The sequence below is a fragment of the Nuphar pumila genome, chromosome 4 (assembly GCF_984573655.1).
Source record: "Nuphar pumila chromosome 4, dmNupPumi1.hap1.1, whole genome shotgun sequence".
NCBI classification, from domain to species: domain Eukaryota; kingdom Viridiplantae; phylum Streptophyta; class Magnoliopsida; order Nymphaeales; family Nymphaeaceae; genus Nuphar; species Nuphar pumila.
Window position 1 is genome coordinate 36,849,473 of NC_143252.1, and position 14,277 is coordinate 36,863,749.

Below are 14,277 nucleotides of genomic sequence, written 5' to 3' on the forward strand. Positions count from 1 at the left end.
TTCAAAGATATTTTATGTCGTCATGCATTAACGACACTTAATAAAGAGAAGATACGAGAAATACCTGAGTCATATTTAATGCGAAGATGAAGGAGACAAGCAAAGATTGAACTGCTGAATACAGATAATGTCAGTCAATCTGGTGTTGATGAGAAGTGTCACACATCCTCCCATTACCAACAGCTGTGTAGGTCATTTATGCTTGTTGCAGATTTAACATCGAAAAGTGAAGAAACCTATGTATGCATGAGAAAAGCGTCAAGAGAGTTACTTGAAAACGTACAGTTAATTCACTATCAGTCTGTTGCAGCTCATGAAGACCAGCTAAAGAAAATGACAGTGAACAGCGGAGGTAAAAATCATGCTTCCCTTGACACTCTTGAGAAGTTACGTCAAAGCGTAAATATCATTTTCAACAAGTCAGGAGTGAACGTTGTAGATTATGATGGAAAAATTCACCTAGCGAAGGGTATCAAAAAAAAACCTGTCACTGATCGCAATCGTCGGAGGACAAATGGTGGACTAGAATTGGTTCGCAAGAAAAGGTCTAAGAAACAACCAACTTCTAAGCAAAAGCAAGCAAACCCTTCGCATGAACAGATATGTAAGACATTATATTGCTTCCCATGTAAATTGTATTACGTGAAGCAATATCTAACTTATGTAATTTCCAACATACAATAATACCCTACGAACGTAATTTCCAACATGCAATAATACCCTACGAACGTAATTTCCAATGTTGTAACCTTCAATCCTCCCGACCAAATTTTCCAGAATGATAGCTTCAGTTTTACAAGTCTTTTGATATGTAATCAATGTTGGGAGGATGTTTGCATTTCTTGTGAAACTTAATATTGTGTCTTATATTATTTTGTTTCATGACAGACTGAGATCAATTCAAAAGTGAGCTATGAAACACATGAATTGCGTATGCATTATGTTTAAGTCCTACCATAAAGTTAGTTGTCATGCCTCTTTGCATGACCCAATTTCTACATTGTCAAATTTGTTGATAGTTTAACAAAATAGGAGGTGAATATGCTTATACACTGGATGGTCTTATTAAGAAAGAGTTTTTGGATGAAGCCATTTTCATGAATTGTGAGACACAAAAATAGAATTGTATATTTCACATGTATTAAAAATAGAACTTTGTTTAATAATGTATCTTTCACATGTTTAAATCCTTATAATATGTATTATTCGGATATATAAATCGTAGTTAGTGAAAATCGTGAAAATCGGGTATGAAAATCCAGAATTGTATGTGAACTCAATGTTCATACAATTAGTGAAAATTGTTTTCTCATCTAGCCTTCACATATATAAATCATTATATATAAACTGTATCATCCATATTGTATGAGAGGGCCTCTACAACATCCGGTATTGTCCGAGAATAATTCGTTCACAAACAAAGCCACACGATATACAAACTTAGTAAAGAACAAATCACAAATAATTCAACGATACAAATCGGTGTAACTTTATAAATACAATTTGATTTCGTTCACAAAGACTAACAAAGACATATCTTTGTCACAGTAACTTCATAAATACAAATCAATTTCCCAGCCCTGGGTAATTAATGGGAATGGTTTACAATCGATATTATTTACAATCGATAACTTTAAAACTACAAATCGATGTCATTTACAATTGTAATCATTTACCAAAAAACCTAATCTTTTTTACCTGACCATAATGGTTTGGCTTAAATAAAACACATGGCCATCATCATCAACAAAACATATATCACCAGTAGGTAATTAACTAAACGTCTAATTGTATAAAAAAAATAGATATGTCTTTGTTTGTCTGTGTGAACGATATTGATATGTAATATAGCGATTTACTCATAATGTTTTGCAACTGTTAATTGGATTTGTACTTTACCAAGACTACACATCATGTCAATGCCTGTACACGTTCATAAAACCCTGCAAAATGTAAAACCCTAATATAAATCTATATATAAAACTCTACCCGGCCCGACAACTTCTTCTTCTTCTTCTTCTTCTTCTTCTTCTTCTTTCTCCTCCGCCCTCTTCTTCTTCTCTTTCTTCTTCTTCTTCCTTGTATTTTTCTTTCTTCTTGGTTTTTCTGTATTCCTTCTATCTGTGCTTGATAGACAGAGGGGTGGTGCAAATGTCCATCTATTTGATTTATTCCTACTGTCAGACCCTATATTGTTCGCAAACCATACTTCACAGTTGGAAAAATATCTACCTAATCTTTGATATACTTCACGATAAATGCGTAGTGAGCGATCTATCATGTAACCCCTCGGTTCTTGACCTTTGAAGCTTATTATCAAGAACACATCAATGCTAGAGTCTCTAAGAATTGACCTCAGTCTAAGGAAAATGGTGCAGTGGGCTGCCATTACTAACAAGCTTGTTTGCTTGCAGAGGATGTATCCTCAGCATAGAAGGACGTGACGATAAACGATACAGATGTTTTGGTGATCTCTTTTGTAAAAATTTGAGTCTCTAAAAGATAGATATGCGCTTGACAGAATTGTCCTACCGTAGATATTGTAACTAAATACTAATATTTTTTGTATATGAATTTGGTTGTAGATCGTGTAAATTTGTAGTTATGAAGTTACGGTGAGAACGATGCCTTTGTTTATATTTATGAACAAAATCAATTTGTATTTAAGAATTTACTCATTTTGTATCGTTAAAGTAAAACCCCAAATCCTTAAACCCTCAACCCCAATCGCTCGTAAAAGCAATTAAGAAATTTCATTGACATAGACATTGCCCATAAAAGTAAATTGCGATAGCACGTAGCCTTCATGCGTCAATGTGTAAATCGCGATGGTACTTATGGTTCACTTAGAAAAAGTTCATTGTCTTAAAGACAAACTTCATTATGTAAAACACAATGGTTTAACGATTTACACAATGACGTCTATGTCGGTCACAACTGGATAAAAATTGCTCTGTGCATGAGTAAAAATCGTGGTACAAGTGCATTGTCAATGTTTGTGCAACTCGTAATCATTGTTTATGAATGTTTGTGCAAATTGTTTAAGCCTTATATAAATGCTTGTTCGATTTTAATTTACGAAGGCCGATCATTGCAACTATTTGTTCAGTGACATTTATGTGCTGCACTGATTAAAATAGATTTATACACTTATAGAAAGTCACGTTAAAGAAAATTGTTAATGCTTGTGCAAATCGTTTAAGCCTTATATAAATGCTCGTTCGATTTTAATTTGCGAAGGCCGATCATTATAACTATTTGTTCAGTGACATTTGTTTGCTACACTGATTAAAATAAATGTATACACTTATAGAAAGTCACGTTAAAGAAAATTGTCAATGCTTGTGCAAATCGTGATCACCATTTATGAATGTTTGTGCAAATCGTTTAAGCCTTATATAAACACTTGTTCGATTTTAATTTATGAAGGACGATCATTATAACTATTTGTTTAGTGACATTTGTGTGCTACACTGATTAAAATAGATTTATACACTTATGGAAAGTCACATTAAAGAAAACAACTTATTTCTACTTTACACAACGCTAATCGTTTTTACAATTTTCAATTACGAAGACGGAACACAACAACGATTTGCTTTTACTATATAACAGTCCAACTTATTTGTCGTGTTTAGTGAAATTGAAATTTTATTTAGTTCAAGCTAGAGATATTTACATAATTTGTATACAGAGTCATACAAATTTTTTTATACAAAATGTGGTTGTACAGTACATAAAATATGTTAGAAGTCTATATACATTATATTACTCTTGGGGGGGTTGCATCGTTTGTTGCCTTCTAGGTATTCTTGTCGGCTAAAATTTTCTCTTTCGTAATTAGATACTCCATCAATTTTCCACACAGTTTTGTGTAAAATCCAGGCATATCAACCTGCAACAAAAATGTAATGTGACACCAATGTATACATTGAGTCCCCAATAATAGAGGGTAATAAACAACATACAACGTCGAAATCAGGTTCTTATTCATTGTATATTGCTTCAATATACTTCATTATAAATACGCCACAATCAACGCCATTATTTTGTAAAGGAGCATCTTCTGCTGAGCGAAAGATCCACTTGCCAATGTCGACACTCAAAGCATCTTTGACGAATCCCACCTGTGGTTCATGCAGAAGAAAGTAAATTCTTGACCTCCGTACAGGATACAATATCCATATAGATGGAAACTTACGAAATGCAAAACATCACGACGTACACCACTGTATAACTCTAATGAATTGTAGCGCCATAGTTGTTTTTCTTTTAAATCCATCATGTATAAGACCCAATGTGCTTCAGTTTGCCAGAGTGTTGTAATCAATATCTGCAAATCGATAGGACAAATTGTGTGAGAATTGTTATGCTGAAACCTTGCACAAGAGGTTTGTTCACTTACCTTTTCACTTGACAAAAAGTCTCTGCAATGATCATTGTTACCCCAGTATGGTAGTCCATCTTAAAATCTAATGGAGTATGGCAATCGACGAACAATACTCTGTTGGACAAAACAATGATAATAGTAATGTTAAAACATGAAGCAACAAGAGTAAATAAAAAAATAAAATAAACATAAAATATAACCGATCTATCATGAAATAAAGATTGACGATGTGTCTAGTATTGGTTATTGTGTTGCTTTGAATGTACTTGACAAAATTGGATATAGTCTGTTTGAAACAAATATGAACTTGTTAACATACATACTATGGCATACATAAATATATTACTGATAGTGGTTTCATACATATAAAATTACTGGTAGTGTTCCCTTTGCATATTCGTTTTACATTCGTATGATGTTATTTTGAAACTCTTTACTGAGTTTTTGGGCACCGCCTTTTGTGGATGTTCCACTGACATTAACAGAATATTCAAGAAACGATATTGAAATTTCATTATACAGTACACAACACAAATCGCATAAACACCATAAAAGAGATAAATTTTGAACAAAATTGACACGAAGTTTAGACAATATATGCCTGAATCGCCATCATTGGTCGTGTAGTTGTTGTCTTCTCCTTCCTCGTCTCCTTCATTGATAACGATACCACATTTGCGATGAAGCAGGTTATATGTTCGATTCACGAACACGTCGTTTATAAAAGAACTGTCTGTTTGTCTGTTCCTTGTTCACAAAGCAAAGCGAAGCCACACCATCTAGAACTTGTGCGATGTGTCATTCATATATAAAAGAAAGTCATTTCACAGACTGACAGTTTTCAAAATATAATATCAGTTTGCAAAAAGTGCGAGCAACTAAATTGCATTACGCATTAATTAAATTAAAAAATGTCATTTCATCTACCTTTTACAAAACTAATCAATGTGATAGGACGTACCAGTCAAAACACGATAGCATATCTCATGTGGATTTATTTTTTAATCTTTTTTTGGTCTTTTATATGTCATTGTGTAAATCGTGATAGGAAAATTGTTAACTTAGATAAAGCTCATCAAAGCAAATCGTGATAAGACAAATCGTTGCAGCGATATCGATTTGCAACTCTAACTTAAATCGGCATGAAGTTGTAAATTGTGATAGGATATATCGTTCACATAGACAAAGCTCATCACCCTAAACACTAAGCCCAAATACCTAAACCCAAAACCTAAAACACAAAGCTCATCAAATCACAATATTATATATCGCTATCATTATCAAAGACAACGATTGATATATCATTGTCGCAGTAGCTTCTTAACACCTAAAACCCTATACCCTAAACACTAAACCCTAAACCCTAATCCCAAAAGCCTAGACACTAAACTCTAAACCTTAAACCCTACTATCTAAACCCTAAACCCTACTACCTAAACCCTAAATCCATAATATCTAAACCCTAAACCTTAAACCCTAAACCCTACTATCTAAACCCTAAACCCTACTACCTAAACCCTAAATCCATAATATCTAAACCCAAAACCTTAAACCCTAAACCCTAAACCCTACTACCTGAACCCTAAATTCATACTATCTAAACCCTAAACACTAAACCCTACTATCTAAACCCTACTACCTAAACCCTAAATCCATACTATCAAAACCCTAAACCTTAAACCCTAAACCCAACACCATAAACCCTAAACCCTAAACCCTAAACACTGAACCCTAAACCCTACTACCTATACCCTAAACCCTAAACTCTACTACCTAAACCCTAAACCCTAAACCATGAACCATAAACCCTAATACCTAAACTCTAAACACTAAACCCTGCTACCTAAACCCTAATTCATAAAACCTAAAACCTAAAACCTAAACACTAAACCTTAAACCCTAAATCGCTTATGAAAGTTTTTGCATGAGTACACGTTTTTAATCTTTTATAGGACGCTCATTTAGGAAGGGCGAACATTACAAGCCTTTGTACACAACATACATCGCTAATCCTTTTTGCGATTTTCATTCACGTAGGGTGAGCATTACAGCAATTTCTAAACAGTACACATCACTAATCACTTATTGGATTTTCATTTACGAAGGGCGAACATTACAAGCCTTTGTACACCGCATACATCGCTAATCCATTTTGTGATTTTCATTCACGTAGGGTGAGCATTACAACAATTTTTGAATAATACACATCTTTAATCGCTTATTGGATTTTTATTTACAAAGGGTGAACATTACAATCCTTTGTTCACCACATACATCGCTAATCTCTTTTCCAATTTTCATTTACGGAGGGTAAGCGTTACAACGATTTCTATATAAGTACACATCTCTAATTGCTTATAGGATTTTCATTTAGGAAGGACGAACATTACAAGCCTTTGTACACCGCATACATTGCTAATCCCTTTTGCGATTTTCATTCACGTAGAGTGAGCATTACAATGATTTCTGAATAGTACACATCTCTAATCGCTTATTGGATTTTTATTACAAAGGGCAAACATTACAAGCCTTTGTACACCGCATACATCGCTAATCCCTTTTGCGATTTTCATTCACGTAGGGTGAGCATTACAATAATTTCTGAACAATACACATCTCTAATTGCTTATTGGATTTTCATTTACGAAGGGCGAACATTACAAGCCTTTGTTCACTGCATACATCGCTAATCTCTTTTGCGATTTTCATTTACGGAGGGTGAGCGTTACAATGATTTCTGAACACTATACTTCTCTAATCGCTTATAGGATTTTTATTTAGGAAGGGCGAACATTACAAGCCTTTGTTCACTATACACAACAATAATCCTTTTGTGATTTTCATTTACGGAGGGTGAGCATTACAACGATTTTTAAACATTACACATCTCTAATCACTTATAGGATTTTCATTTATGAAGGGCGAACATTACAAGCCTTTGTTCCCTATACACAACGATAATCCCTTTTGTGATTTTTATTTATGTAGAGTGAGCATTACAATAATTTCTGAATAGTACATATCTCTAATCGCTTATAGGATTTCTATTTATGAAGGGCAAACATTACAAGCCTTAACATTATAAGCCTTTATTCACCGCATACATCGCTAATCCCTTTTGCGATAGAGGTGATAAATAATAGTTCAACTTATTCGCGTATTTAGTAAAATTGAAATTTTATTTCAACTCAGAAAGATTTACATAATTTGTATACAGTCTTACAAATTTGTATACAAAATTTGGTTTACACAGTCTACAAAATCTGTTAGAAATCTTTGTACATCATATTAATTTTGAGGGGGTCGCGTCGTTCATTGCCTTGTAAGTACTCTTGCCGGCTGATTCTTTTTCTCTTCCGTATTTAGAAACTCAGTCAATTTTTGGCATAGTTTGGTTCGGAATCCCGGTATATCATCCTGCAACAAAAATGTAATATGACACCAATATATAAATTGAGTCCCTAATCACATAGGATAATAAAGAGTATACAACGTCGAAATTAGGTTCTCGTCCATTGTATATTGCTTCAATATACTTCATTACGAATACGCCACAATCAATGCTATTACTTTGTAAAAGAGCATGGTCTGCACAGAGCAAGCCCACTCTCTAATGTTGACACTCAAAACGTCTTTTAGGAATCCCTCCTGCGGTTAATACAAAATATAGTAAAATTTGGGCCACCGTAAAAGATATGATACACTTATAGACAGAAACTTACCAAATGTATAATGTCACATTGTACACCAGTGTGAAAGTCCAATGAGTTGTAGCACCATAGTTCTTTTTCCTGTAAGTCCATCACGTATAAGATACAATGCTCAACAGTTTTGCCAGAGTGTAGGAATCTATAGCTATGAATCAATACAATATATTAAAAATCGATAGACAAATCATGTTAGGAATGTTAGGCCTAAACCTTAGACAAGATGTTTGTTCACTTACCTTTTCACTTGACCAAAAGTCTTTGTAGTAATCATTGTTACCCCAGCATGGTAGTGCATCTTGAAATCCAATGGTGTATGGCTTTCGACGAACATAAGTCTGTTGAACGAAGGAGTGATAGTAGTAAGGTTAAAACATGAAGCAACAAGAGTAAATCATAAAGGAAAATAAACAAATAAGAGTACCGATATACAATGAAATAAGGGGTGACGATGCATCTAATATTGCTTGTTGTGTTGCTTGTAATATATATGACGAAATCAGATATAGTTTGTTTGCAACAAATATGAACTTGTTAACATACATACTCATTGTATACGCAAATATATAACTGATAGTGGTTTCATACGTACAAAATTACTGATAGTGTTCCCTTCTGCAAATTCATCTTGTAGTCGATTGATGTTCTGTTGGAGATCTTTGCAGCATTTTCGCCCATCTTTTTGTGGATGTTCCACTGACATAAGCAGAATATTCAGTAAACGACATTGAAATTGCTTTCTACAGTATACAACACAAATCTAATATACGTCATAAAAGAGGCAAATATTGCAAAAACTAGTCATGAGGTTTAGAAAATATATGCCTGAATCGCCATCATTGGTCGTGTAGCTATGGTCGTCTCCTTCGTCGCCATCGTTAGCCGCCTAGCTGTCGTCGACGACATTGCTGGCCATGTAGTTGTCATTGTCTCCTTCCTCGATATGGATACCCTCTTTATGACGAAGCGTGTTATATGTTTGTTTCACGAACACGTCATTCTAAAGGAATCACTAGTTCGTTTGTTCCTTAATCACGTAGCAAAATGAAGCGACACCCTCCTGAACTTGTGCGATGTGTCATTCATATATAAAGGAAACGTCATTTCTCCTATCGCCTATTTAAAAAAATTGTGCACAAATTATTTGTATTGCAAATTAATTAAATAAAAAAATATTGTTTCATCTGACTTTTACAAAACTAGTCAACACGATATGATGTATCAGTCTAAACATCGTGTCGATTTGTTTATTGTTTTCTTTTCTGCAATTTATGAATCAATCATTATGTAAATCGTGATAGGACATATCATTCACATTGATAAAGCTCGTAACAACAAATCATAATAGGACAACTATTATAAAATTATGAAACTTAAAGTATTGTGGTTGTAGTGTCGATTTGTATTTATTAAGTTACCTAGATTTGTATTTATTAAATTACCTAGATTTGTAGTCTGAACGTCTCAATTTGTGTGATGGGTTTTTAGGTGGGGGAGTGATCAGACCCCATCCGTTGTCCAAGTGTAAAACCCTAATCTATTTAATCTATCTTCCTCTTTCTTTTTTGTGGCAGAGCAACTTCTTCTTTTTCTTTTTTCTCTTAATCCTTCGTCTTTTTTTTATTTTTCTTCTTCTTCTTCCTTATATTTTTCTTTCTTCTTTGTTCTTCTGTGTTCCTTCTACCTTTGCTTGATGGATGGTGTTTGATGTTGATATCATAGTTGTTTCATGCCGTGCAGAAAGATCTATATAATCTTTAATGATGATTATAATGGTTATCTTTTGTAAGACCCACAAATTTTCTGAGAAAATTATCCAATAGAAGATGAAATTTCATAGTTGTCATTATCTATGTATTTATACATAAATATGTATATGCATATGTATGTGTGTATGTGCTTATATATATATATATATATATATATATATATATATATATATATATATATATATATATATATATATATATATATATATATATATATATATATATCGAAAACCCTAATGTGGATAAGTGTTTATATACATATTGAAATAAATGCATATGCATGCATCGATCATCAAAACCCTAAGTTTTATCCAAATTGCATGAGATCAATCAGATCTCAAATCGAGAAATTTAAACGATGTTAAAACCTCATCATTTTATGTAAATTGATAAGGAATGTAAATTTTAAAGAGGTACGAGTCATACTGAAGATGGTTTTTCATGAAAAATAATAATTTAGAATATATTTTAATATTCAGGTTATATTTAAATTTTTCTCGGGTTTGAGACCAACTAGGGGGGGGGGTGACCTAGCCCATGGTCGACCATAGGTGGACATGGATAACCCTGGAGACCAGCTGGTCAAGTTGACCAAGCTAGGAGGTGGCTATTTTGTAATTTAAGGAAAGACTTTTCTCAGAAATGATTCTGATTGGTTCCAGTCATGGGACACTTCTTGAAAAATTTTAAAGGCAAGAGGGCATAATAAACCTTAATTAATTGCATTCTTGAAAGACTTTTTAGAGAATTCAAATGAAATAAGCATATTGGTGCTAGAAAAGTAGAACTAAAATATTACAAGTATGCCATCACCTAGAAGGGTGTGACATACATCCTAGTCATTCATTTCTAACTTTTAATCTCAGTCATTCACTTAAAACCCTAGCATATTTAACCTTTGAGAAGAGAGAAAAAGTCATTCTCTCCTCTTTTTTCTCTCCCCCTCCTCTCTCCCCCCTCTCTCTCTCCCAAAATTGTGGGGCTCCCACCATAGCCAACCTTCTTTCTCTCCACCTTGCTAGTGTGTAGAGCTGGGTACCACGTGCGACTCCATCCTACACACCCAAGCAAGAGGAGATCCCCTCCAAAATTCTGAAAGCCATTGAATGTGAGATTTCTTTCATTGTCCATTTGTATCTTTTTTTTTCATGAAATCAGATTTCCTAAATGCATGTGTGTGAGTTGCATGTGTATTAGATTTATGTGTTTTTTTCTTATATTCAGTTTATAGCACTTGCGTGAGATGCGTCACGTGAACACACACACTTATATTTCAAAAAAGATATGTATTTTGTCAAAACGAGTTTCTCGAATCTAGAGTTGTCAAAGATACCTTCAAAGATTTAATCATATTTCCCTAAATACTGGTCAGATTTTGGTGTTCTTGAACATTCTGGAAAGTACAGACCCAATCCTATAACTTTGTAGTTGAAGACTATTCGGAATGCAAAGTTCTCTAAAATCTCTGTCAAAAATGTGGTTTTTGCATGCATTGATGCTTTCTCGAATCTAGAGTTGTCAGAGACACCTCTGATAAATCAACTGTATCGCTCTGGATACATATCTGATTTTGGTGTTCTTGGACATTCTCAAAAGCTAAGACGCAAACCTCTAACTTTGTAGTTGAAAGTTTGGTCTGATTCGGTATGCATCATCCTAGAAAAACTTTGTTAAAAATATTATTTTTGCATGCATTGATTCTTTCCCAAATCCAGAGTTGTCAGAGACACCTCTGATAAATCAACTGTATCACTCTGGATACATGTCCAATTTTGGTATTCTTTGATATTCTGGAAAGCTCAAATGCAGACCTCCAACTTTATAGTTGAAAGTTTGGTCTAATTCGGTCTGCATCATCCTAAAAAATCTCGGTTAAAAATGTTGTTTTTGCATACATTGATTTTTTCCCGAATTCAGAGTTGTCAGAGACACCTCTGATAAACTGACTGTATCTCCTTGGATACAGGTCGTATTTTAGTGTTCTTGGACATTTTAGAAAGCCAAGACACAGTCCTCCAACGTTATAGTTGAGGACATTTTTTTATTCAGTCTGCAAGGTCCCCCAAATCCTCTGTCAAAATATACAACATTCAGATTTTTGTTAGTCCTTGTTCAGTCCAGAATGCTCTGAACAATGTTATGTATTTTTGAAGTTTTTTCTGATTCCCTCCATGAAAATTCGATTGGTTTAATTTTGTGGAAAGCTAAGAGATAACTCTATAACTTTTGTGTTTAGGGTCAGGGCTGAATATTTGTTTAAATATATCAAAAATATCAATCTTTCTGCTGATGATAGGAAGTCATGATTTACTTTTAACTCGTTTTAAATATCTCTTCTTTTGGGACCGAGATGGGTACAACCCAGCTGAGACACAAAGTCACTGAACTCAAACGGCCTGATTAAGCTTGTTCACCATCTAATATGGTCAAAATTAAGATTAGCTAACATGTGATATTATGCTCGTATTATTTTGATTTATGTACACTTACACACTACATGAGAACAATGTGACATAAATGTTATAACACGAATAAGTACTTCCACTTGTACATCATGTCACCAAACTTAGAGTAATTGCATGAATTGTATTGATAATTCAAGTGTCCTAGTATTTAATAAATATTTGATTGTGTTTCGTGTACGTTTGCATTGATCACACGATTCACCTTTGGGGCAATTGATCTATCCCGTAAGTATAAAGAGGACTCAAGGCACCTTGTAAGGGTGCATTTATCTGTGAGATTTTATGGAATGCTAAAAACTTCATGGCAAGTTAGTGTGGGCAATGGACCCACCTTGTGAGTTGAGCTCACTTATGTCAGAAATGTGCAGTTACCCGTACTTTCTTTCTTATGAATGTCTCATGCGATATAATTCTAGAGAGTTTTTCCTTAAGTTAGATAATGAAATATTCATTATTGAATGCTAATGTCAATCATGTTAGTTGATTGATCATGATCGTACTGCTTATCTTTGATCATAATGCTAGAGTTGTATCTTTCTTGCTCACTTGCTAGATATTTGATGTTACTGCCTAAGTATGTTAGTGATTGACATTATTGTTTATTTCTTGACATTATTCTCTACTTATTGCAGTTACACTTATTTAATCACTTCAATTATATTAATTATCTCACCATGATGCACATATATGTTCACTTGTATATATGCATTGATTATGATATTTTACCTGTTCTGTCATGATAAATTCACTTGTGCTATTGCTCTGGTTAATTATGTTATTAGATGCATATCATGTTATGAATGCTATGATTTGAATAAATGGATTGTTGTGGTTGATTTCTCACCAACTCGAAAGAGTACTGACCCCGTTTTATGAGAATACAAGTGTTTTACTTCTCGTGATGCGATGAAGCTTGATGTGTGGCAGAGGACTGAACCCACACTTCTAGAATGTCGAAGATCTTGGCAGTTGGTTTTGTAAAAAGGGAAATGTTGTATCATCTTGCAAAATGTGATAAATAAAATGTTTCAGTATGTTGTTCTCTGTAACCCGCCCAGAATTTTTACTTGTTTTCCCTTCCTTGTTTTCCTCTTTGCGCAATGTATTTAAAAAAAATTACTCTAAAAACCTAAAGGATTTTCCAAGCTAAGATTCTGGGGCGTTACATCTTCTGTGGATACATCGATATATTCATAACACATATGACTGTGACGTATTTGTCGTGAAGTATATCGAAGCTTACGCAAAATATAACGACCATAATCATCCTTAATCTTTGTCGTCATACCGGAGCAAGCACAAATATTCTGCATGATAGACAGGTGGGTGCTGATGACAATCTATTTTATCTATTCTTACTATTGGACTCTCAATCGTTCGCAAACCATACTTTTCAGTTGAAAAAATATCTGCTTAATCTTTAATATACTTCATGACAAATATGCTAGTCGTGCAGGCAACATCTTCTCTGCCTGTTGGGATCCATAACTTTATCTGCTGCCAATATATATCGTGACAAAAAACTTGCAAAGAGATAAGGACCTTTATTGGTAGATAGATTTGCCTTCAATCGTTCCTAGTGACTACCGAAGGCCACTGAGTAAACTGAAAGTGCTGTTGATGATGATAATGTTGATGATGTCTGTTTCAAAGCACATTACTATTTGGACGTGAGTTGATGTTGATGATGTTGTATGTTTTCTTTGATGCTGATGATGGTCATGTATTGTTTCTAAGCCAAACCATTGGTCATGAGGTATTGTAACTAAATACACATGTAAATGAATATGGTTGTAATGTATCGTTAAAATTATTTATAATATTGAGTGCTAAATATCTTACGATTATTACTAAGAATGCTAACGATTACAACGACGTACACTAATAAAAGTTAAATGCTAAAGCAATAACGATTTGTACTAAGGAATACAAATTTCTGCAACGAT